General features: G+C 41.0%; 1 long non-coding RNA gene across 6 annotated transcripts in view; it reads right to left on the bottom strand.

The window, feature by feature from the left end:
• Nucleotides 1–7,316: 7,316 nt before the first annotated feature.
• LOC121820353 (uncharacterized) overlaps nt 7,317–9,111 on the bottom strand; it is a 71,042-nt gene continuing 69,247 nt past the window's right edge. For all 6 annotated transcript variants that reach the window (XR_009595084.1, XR_009595085.1, XR_006060864.2 and 3 more), the window contains one exon: nt 7,317–8,982. This is a non-coding gene — a long non-coding RNA (uncharacterized LOC121820353). The remainder of the gene's footprint in view (nt 8,983–9,111) is intronic.

Genomic DNA, 9,111 nt, shown 5'->3' with positions numbered 1-9,111 from the left:
GCACCAGTTAGGGCCTGACAGGAAACAGGTGGCATGCCAAAACTGGTAACTGAGGGAGTTCTAATAAAATGACGACGTACAAATGTGTGAAACCTGCCAGGGATGGTGCAGTGCTGGGGGATATTACCACCCCCAGGCCAGAGGGGGCGGGGAGGGATCAGTTACCAGAACCTGCAGAGGTGGGTGTTTGGGGAGGGTCATGTGATAGGGAGTGCGGCCTTGGTGCAGAGATACAGCAAGCCCGGGCAGCCGCAGAAACCAAAGACAGTACCCTCACTTTCTTCCCAACTCCTTCCCATGACTCTAACTAGCACCACCTAGCCAGAGGCCAGTCCACACAAGTCACACAGAAGGATGGACAAGAGTAGATAGTGGATCTGGAGAAGCAAACCGAGGTTAATATGCCATAAAGAAATATATGATAACAATTTCGTACCCAGACCACTAAAGAGCCTCTTGATGAAAGTGAAAGAGGAAAGTGAAAAAAAAAAAAAAAGCTGGCTTAAAACTCAACGTTCAAAAACTAAGATCATGGCATCCAGTCCCATCACTTTGTGGCAAATAGATGGGGAAACAATGGAAACAGTGAGAGACTTTATATTCTTGGGCTCCCAAATCACTGCAGATGATGACTGCAGCCATGAAATTAAAAAACGCTTACTCCTTGGAAGAAAAGTTATGAGCAACCTAGATAGCATATTCAAAAGCAGAGACATTACTTTGCCAACTAAGGTCCATCTAGTCAAGGCTATGGTTTCTCCAGTAGTCATGTATGGATGTAAGAGTTGGACTGTGAAGAAGACTGAGCACCGAAGAATTGATGCTTTTGAACTGTGGTGTTGGAGAAGACTCTTGAGAGTCCCTTGGACTGCAAAGAGATCCAACCAGTCCATTCTGAAGGAGATCAACCCTGGGATTTCTTTGGAAGGAATGATGTTGAAGCTGAAACTCCAGTACTTTGGCCACCTCATGCGAAGAGTTGACTCATTGGAGGGGAGGGATTGGGGGCAGAAGAAGGGGATGACAGAGGATGAGATGGCTGGATGGCATCACTGACTCGATGGACATGAGTCTGAGTGAACTCCAGGAGTTGGTGATGGACAGGGAGGCCTGGTGTGCTGCTATTCATGGGGTTGCAAAGAGTCGGACACAACTGAGCAACTGAACTGAACTGAACTGAGCAGTGTAGAAAGCACCTATTTCTCCATAATACCCTTGTAGCTACTGGGCATTACCACTTGTAGGGGGCTGTCAACAATAATTACCACTTATAAGGGGAAGTCCAAGGACTTCCCTGGTGGATAGTAATCCACCTACCAATGCAGGGGACACAGGTTCAATCCCTGGTCTGGGAAGATTCTACATGCCGCAAAGCAACTAAACACACACGCCTCAACTACTGAGCTAGAGCCCTGGAACTTCTGAAGACACCTAGACCCACGTGTCTAGAGCCCCGTACTTGGTAACAGAAGCCACTGTAGTGAGAAGCCCGGTGCACTGTAGAGTAGCCCCAGCTTGCTGCAACCAGAGAAAGCCCTCATGCAGCAAAAAAGACCCAGTGCAACTAAAATAAATAAATAAATGACTAAATAATTTTAAAACAAACAACAAAACAATATCAGGTCCAAATCCCTGAAACTTCTTAGTGTTACCTTACATCTCTGGGCTCAGTAGCTCAGTTGCATCCAGCTCTTTGCAATCCCATGGACTGTATGTAGCCCACCAGGCTCCTCTGTCTCCTCTGGAATTCTCCAGGCAAGAATACTGGAGTGGGTTACCATTCCCTCCTCCAGGGGATCTTCTTAACCCAGGGATCAAACCTGAGTTTTTTACATCTCCTGCATTGGCAGGCAGATTCTTTACCATTCAGTTCAGTTCAGTTCAGTCACTCAGTTGTGTTCAACTCTTTGTGACCCCATGAACGGTAGCACGCCAGGCCTCCCTGTCCATCACCAACTCCTGGAGTTCACTCAGACTCGTGTCCATCGAGTCAGTGATGCCATCCAACCATCTCATCCTCTGTCGTCCCCTTCTCCTACTGCCCTCAATCTTTCCCAACATCAGGGCCTTTTCAAATGAGTCAGCTCTTTGTATAAGGTGGCCAAAGTATTGGAGTTTCAGCTTCAACATCAGTCCTTCCAATGAACACCCAGGACTGATCTCCTTTAGGACGGACTGGTTGGATCTCCTTGCAGTCCAAGGGACTCTCAAGAGTCTTCTCCAACACCACAGTTCAAAAGCATCAATTCTTCGGCGCTCAGCTTTCTTTATAATCCAACTCTCACATCCATACATGCCTACTGGAAAAACCATAGCCTTGACTAGATGGAACTTTGTTGACAAATAACGTTTCTGCTTTTTAATATGCTGTTTAGGTTGGTCATAACTTTCCTTCCAAGGAGTAAGCGTCTTTTAATTTCATGGCTGCAATCACCATCTGCAGTGATTTTGGAGCCCAAAAAATAAAGTCTGACACTGTTTCTACTGTTTCCCCATCTATTTCCCATGAAGTGATGGGACCGGATGCCATGATCTTCGTTTTCTGAATGTTGAGCTTTAAGCCAACTTTTTCACTCTCCTCTTTCACTTTCATCACGAGGCTTTTTAGTTCTTCCTCACTTTCTGCCATAAGGGTGGTGTCATCTACATATCTGAGGTTATTGATATTATTCCTGGCAATCTTGATTCCAGCTTGTGCTTCATCCAGCCCAGCGTTTATCATCATGTACTCTGCATAGAAGTTAAATAAGCAGGGTGACAATATACAGTCTTGATGAACTCCTTTTCCTATTTGGAACCAGTCTGTTGTTCCATGTCCAGTTCTAACTGTTGCTTCCTGACCTTCATACAGGTTTCTCAAGAGGCAGGTTAGGTGGTCTGGTATTCCCATCTCTTTCAGAATTATCCAGTTCATTGTGATCCACACAGTCAAAGGCTTTGGCATAGTCAATAAAGCAGAAATAGATGTTTTTCTGGAACTCTCTTGCTTTTTCCATGATCCAGCCGATGTTGGCAATTTGATCTCTGGTTCCTCTGCCTTTTCTAAAACCAGCTTGAACATCTGGAAGTTCATGGTTCACGTACTGCTGAAGCCTGGCTTGTAGAATTTTGAGCATTACTTTACTAGCATGTGAGATGAGTGCAACTGTGCGGTAGTTTGAGCATCCTTTGGCATTGCCTTTTTTGGGATTGGAATGAAAACTAACCTTTTCCAGTCCTGTGGCCACTGCTGAGTTTTCCAAATTTGCTGGCATATTGAGTGCAGCACTTTCACAGCGTCGTCTTCTAGGATTTGAAATAGTTCAACTGGAATTCCATCACGTCCATTAGCTTTGTTCATAGTGATGCTTTCTAAGGCCCACTTGACTTCACATTCCAAATGTCTGGCTCTAGGTGAGTGATCACATCATCATGATTATCTGGGTCTTGAAGATCTTTTTTGTATAGTTCTTCTGTGTATTCTTGCCACCTCTTCTTAATATCTTCTGCTTCTGTTAGGTCCATACCATTTCTGTCCTTTATCGAGCCCATCTTTGCATGAGATGTTCCCTTGGTATCTCTAATTTTCTTGAAGAGATCTCTAGTCTTTCCCATTCTATTGTTTTTCTCTACTTCTTTGCATTGATACCTGAAGAAGGCTTTCTTATCTCTCCTTGCTATTCTTTGGAACTCTGCATTCAAATGGGTATATCTTTCTTTTCTCCTTTGCTTTTTGCTTCTCTTCTTTTCATATCTATTTGTAAGGCCTCCCCAGGCAGCCATTTTGCTTTTTTGCATTTCTTTTTCTTGGGGATGGTTTGGTCCCCATCTCCTGTACAATGTCAGGAACCTCTGTCCATAGTTCATCAGGCACTCTGTCTATCAGATCTAGTCCCTTAAATCTATTTCTCACTTCCACTGTATAATCATAAGGGATTTGATTTAGGTCATACCTGAATGGCCTAGTGGTTTTCCTCATTTTCTTCAATTTCAGTCTGAATTTGGCAATAAGGAGTTCATGATCTGAGCCACAGTCAGCTCCCGGTCTTGTTTTTGCTGACTGTATAGAGCTTCTCCATCTTTGGCTGTAAAGAATATAATCAAGCTGATTTCGGTGATGGCCATCTAGTGATGTCCATGTGTAGAGTCTTCTCTTGTGTTGTTGGAAGAGGGTGTTTGCTATGACCAGTTTGTTCTCTTGGCAAAACTCTATTAGCCTTTACCCTGCTTCATTCTGTACTCCAAGGCCAAATTTGCCTGTTACTCCAGGTGTTTCTTGACTTCCTACTTTTGCCTTCCAGTCCCCTATAATGAAAAGGACATCTTTTTTGGATGTTCGTTCTAAAAGGTCTTGTAGGTCTTCACAGAACCATTCAACTTCAGCTTCTTCAGCATTACTGGGTGGGGCCTAGACTTGGATTACTGTGATATTGAATGGTTTGCCTTGGAAATGAAGAGACATCCTTCTGTCATTTTTGAGATTGCATCCAAGTACTGCATTTCAGACTCTTCTGTTGACCATGATGGCTACTCCATTTCTTCTAAGGGATTCCTGCCCACAGTAGTAGATATAATGGTCATCTGAGTTAAATTCACCCATTCCAGTCCATTTTAGTTCGCTGATTCCTAGAATGTCGACGTTCACTCTTGTCATCTGTTGGACCACTTCCAATTTGCCTTGATTCATGGCCCTAACATTCTAGGTTCCTATGCAATGTTGCTCTTTACAGCATCGAATCTTTCTTCTATCACCAGTCATATCCACAACTGGATATTGTTTTTGCTTTGGCTCCATCCCTTCATTCTTTCTGGAGTTATTTCTCCACTGATCTCCAGTAGCATATTGGGTACCTAGTGACCTAGGGAGTTCATCTTTCAGTGTCCTATCTTTTTACTTTTTCATACTGTTCATGGGGATCTCAAGGCAAGAATACTGAAGTGGTTTGCCATTCCCTTCTCCAGTGGACCACATTCTATCAGACCTCTCCACCATGACCCGTCCGTCTTGGGTGGCCCCACATGGCATGGCTTAGTTTCATTGAATTAGACAAGGCTGTGGTCCATAAAAGCCCATAAATAAATAAATAGAAAAACAAATAATTAAAAACAAACAAAACAATATCAGGTCCGAATCCCTGAAACATTTAAGTCTTTACCTTATATAGAAGAAAGGTATGTGCATATATGATTACCTTGAGGATCTGGAGATGGAGAGATTATTCTGAATTATCCAATTGGGCACCATGAGTGTTTGTATAAGATAAAAGCAGAGGGATATTTGACAGAGAGCAGAGATGGGAGTCATGTGGCCACAGGAATGCCAATGGCCATCAGAAGCTCAAAGAGGCAAGGAGTGGATTGTCCCTTGAGTCTCCAGAGTGAGTATGGCCCTGCCAGCACTTTGATTCCAGTCCACTGAATAACTGAGTTTGTGATAACTTTTTATAGCAGTTATAGGAAAATAATACACTGCTTTTTTCACTATGTTAGTCATGCAGTTAGGGAGTAGGAGAATATTTTATTGTTGCTTCACTTTCTATATTTCTCTTGTTGCTTATGAGGTCAAATACTTTTTACATGTTTAGTTTTCTTTAGTAGAATTGCCTTTGCCAAAGGGAAGATACATCTTTTTCTGTTTGGTTTGTGGAGTGCTTTATATCATAAGCATACCAACTGTTGGTTTGTTCCCCAAACATTTTAGTAGGTTTTTTACTTTTTATAGGTGACTTTGGTGTTTTGATATAATGGAACTTAAATTTTTTATGTAGTCAGATCTTTTCATCTTTGCCTGTATGTTTTAGAATGATGCCAATTTCAATAAGATTACATAAATAGAACTTAAAGTGTATTTTACAGTTTCTTTCTAACCTCTAATTCTTAACTTCTAACTAACTACTACTGACTACCAAACAACTGATGGTGGTTAAAAAAATATATATGTGTGGAGCAGAAAAAGAAAGTATCAGTCAGAAAACTTTACAAAGCTTGTGAAAATGGAGGGTATTAAAAACCTATGGTTCTTTACCACATTATGTATCAAAAGTAGTTGGCAGAAAATACTTCAATCTATTGTGTATTATTGAATCTATACTGCTATTTATTGCTGTGGACTTAACCATTGTCGGTTATGTGAATTTTTGTAACAGATTGAAGCTAAATATCCTGTATTTCACAGCCATTACCACAGTTCTGTGGCTTAGCAGTTGTAACGTTTTATTGCAACTTTTGAACTTGAGCCTAAGATTGAAATGTTTCTGAGAACTACTTCCCTTGATTATTTTCATTTATTTGTTTATTTATTTATTAAGCAGTCATGATTATTGAACACTGAATGGCTTTGAAAATTAACTTCTATTGCAGACTTGATAATGCTTAATGAATTCAATCTAAAATTAAGAGACAAAACAGTGTTTATGTACAAAACTTATGTACTGCAATGAGATCATCTTGATGGTAACTAACATTACTTTGGATCACAAGTAATGTCATACTGCTTTACACAGTTTCTGTGCTTTTAAAAATTAAAATGATAATTGAGATCTCCATTCCCACACAAATTTTCAGTGGGTATATTTATATACTCAGCTCATACTATAGTTTCAGCAGTATTTTTTGAAGTTCCATGCAAGTATAAAGGGAATTTCCATATTTCAGAATCCACTTATCTGTAGTTGAGGAGCTTCCACTTTATCTTCAATTGGACATGATTAATCTGCATTATAAAGACATGAGGGTGAGTGTGTTAGTTGCTCAGTTGTGCGCAACTCTTTGCGACCCCATAGATTGGGGCCCATCAAGCTCCTCTGTCCATGGGATTTTCCAGGCAAGAATACTGGAGTGGGTTGCCATTCCTTTCTCCAGGGGATCTTCCCAACCCAGGGATCGAACCTGGGTCTCCCAAATTGCAGGCAGATTCTTTACCGTCCGAGCCACTAGGGAAGCAATGACATGCTCCAAGGCAAATACTGGGTTGACCAAAAAACTCTTTCAGGTTTTTCTATACCATTTCATGGAAAACCTGAATGAAAATTTTAGCCATTCAAATACAAACAGAAGGAATAGAATCCTAAAAATGCCTTCCAAACAATGAATATGCTCAATTAAAATTGTATGGTTGAAAACTGATATCAGTATTTGGTAGCACCTTGCTGTGTAAAAAGACATTTTCCAAGATAAAATACATGAAATTCCATTACGTATCAGTAATAACAATAAATGTTTGCAAGAGATTTCAGCATCCACTAGTGGGAACACTAACTTTGAACCCCAATTCAGCAAAATGTGATCCTCACCCCAAAAAATTCCATTCTTTTTTTTTAAGTTTACAGTTCATTGAATTTTTTCTTTTAAATATAAATTTATTTATTTTAATTGGATGCTAATTACTTTACAATATTGTATGGGTTTTGCCATACATCAACATGAATCTGCCATGGGTATACACGTATTCCCCATCTTGAACCCCCCTCCCACCTCCCTTCCCCCAAAATTCCATTCTTACTGTAAGTAGACCTTTATTACAAAAAATTAAACTCATTTATCATTATTGTATTACTATATTTTGAATTTTATCAGTAAGAATTTTATGGCAATTGGTATTCTCTGTTGTACTAATATAAGTGCCTACATAATATTCTCAGTTTAGCCTCTTGGCCTGTGCTGTGCTCATTTGTGTCTGACTCTTGGAGACCCTTTGGATTGTAGCCTTACCAGGCTCCTCTGTCCACAGGATTTTTCTGTCAAGAATACCAGAGTGATTTGCCACTTCCTCCTCCAGGGGATTTTCCCGACCCAGGGATTGAACCCACATCTGAGTCCCCTGCATGGCAGGCGAATTCTTTACTGCTGAGCCATCTGGGAAGCCCACCTCTTGGCCCGCAAAGCCTATAATATTTACTATCTCATCCTTAACAGAGAAAGTTTGCTGACTTTGGATTTAGAGTATGTATACCAAAATGTCAACTGTGGTTTTCCCCAAGTATTTAGATTATGAATATTTTCATTTACTTCTAATTCTTGCTACTTGCATTTTCTCATTTATCAGCAATGAACATGTATTAATCATGTAATAAAGAAAATCAGCTATTTTAAAAACCAGTTCCATAAAGAAAAATTAATCCTCCAATCAAGTTGATACCTGTATCACTAATAAAAGGTCTCCATTCCATAAAGCAGACTCACTTCTATGCAATTCATTGTCTTTCTCATCAGGAGAGGAAAGTTGCAATCAAACTGAGGATTTCTATAAGAAAAGTCCTTGTGTTTTCCTCGGAACCACATCAAAGCACAGAATTTTCAGGAGGTCACTTTCATCTGCCGCAGGCTGAATCAGACTTTTCAGAAGCCCTGTGCAGGTTTATGGGGAGCAGACAGAATGGTGGCCTGTGGAGTCTCCTTCCAACACAGCATCTGACGTCCCACCTCTTGAGATGCTCTGTAGCAGGTTGCACACTTGATTGGAAGTAACCATCCCCAGACTGATCCGTGCTCACAGGTTAGAGGATCAGGGCAGCTGAAGGGGTGGGAAATGAGCTCTGTCCAACTCATCTAGCAACAATCTGTGGTCAGGTCTGGTGGTGTCCAAATCTTTTATCTGTTTTCAGAAGCAACTTTACACTGAATTCCAATAGGTATAAGTCCATTTTTATCTGTATAAATTTATAATTTCAAGTGGCAATATTTACCACTTAATGGTAATCACACAAGGGAAATGAGGCTGTTCAGATACAAATTAAAGTTAGATTTAGGGAACTTCCCCGGTGGTCCAGTGGTTAAGAATCCACCCACCAATGCAGGGGACACACAGTTTCCATCTCTAGTCTGGGCAGATTCCACATGTCTCAGGGAGGCTAAGCCTGTGCACCACAACTCCTAAGCCCCTGTGCCCTGGAACCCATCCCCTGCAACAAGAGAAGCCACCGCAGCAAGAAGCCTGCACATCACAACTAGAGAGCAGCTCCTGGTCGCTGCAACTGGAGAAAGCCCAGGCATAGCAATGAAGACCTAGGACAGCCAAAAATAAAAATAAATAAAAAACCGTTTTTTAAATTAGCTTTAGCCTGGCCTCAGCATCAAGTTTGTCCTGAGTTATATTTCTGTTACATGAACTCAATAAAATCCTGAATCCCATAC

The sequence above is a fragment of the Ovis aries genome, chromosome 9, assembly GCF_016772045.2.
Source record: "Ovis aries strain OAR_USU_Benz2616 breed Rambouillet chromosome 9, ARS-UI_Ramb_v3.0, whole genome shotgun sequence".
Lineage (NCBI taxonomy): Eukaryota > Metazoa > Chordata > Mammalia > Artiodactyla > Bovidae > Ovis > Ovis aries.
The sequence above is the reverse complement of the archived record's forward strand: the minus strand, read 5'-3'. Positions and strand labels throughout refer to the sequence as shown.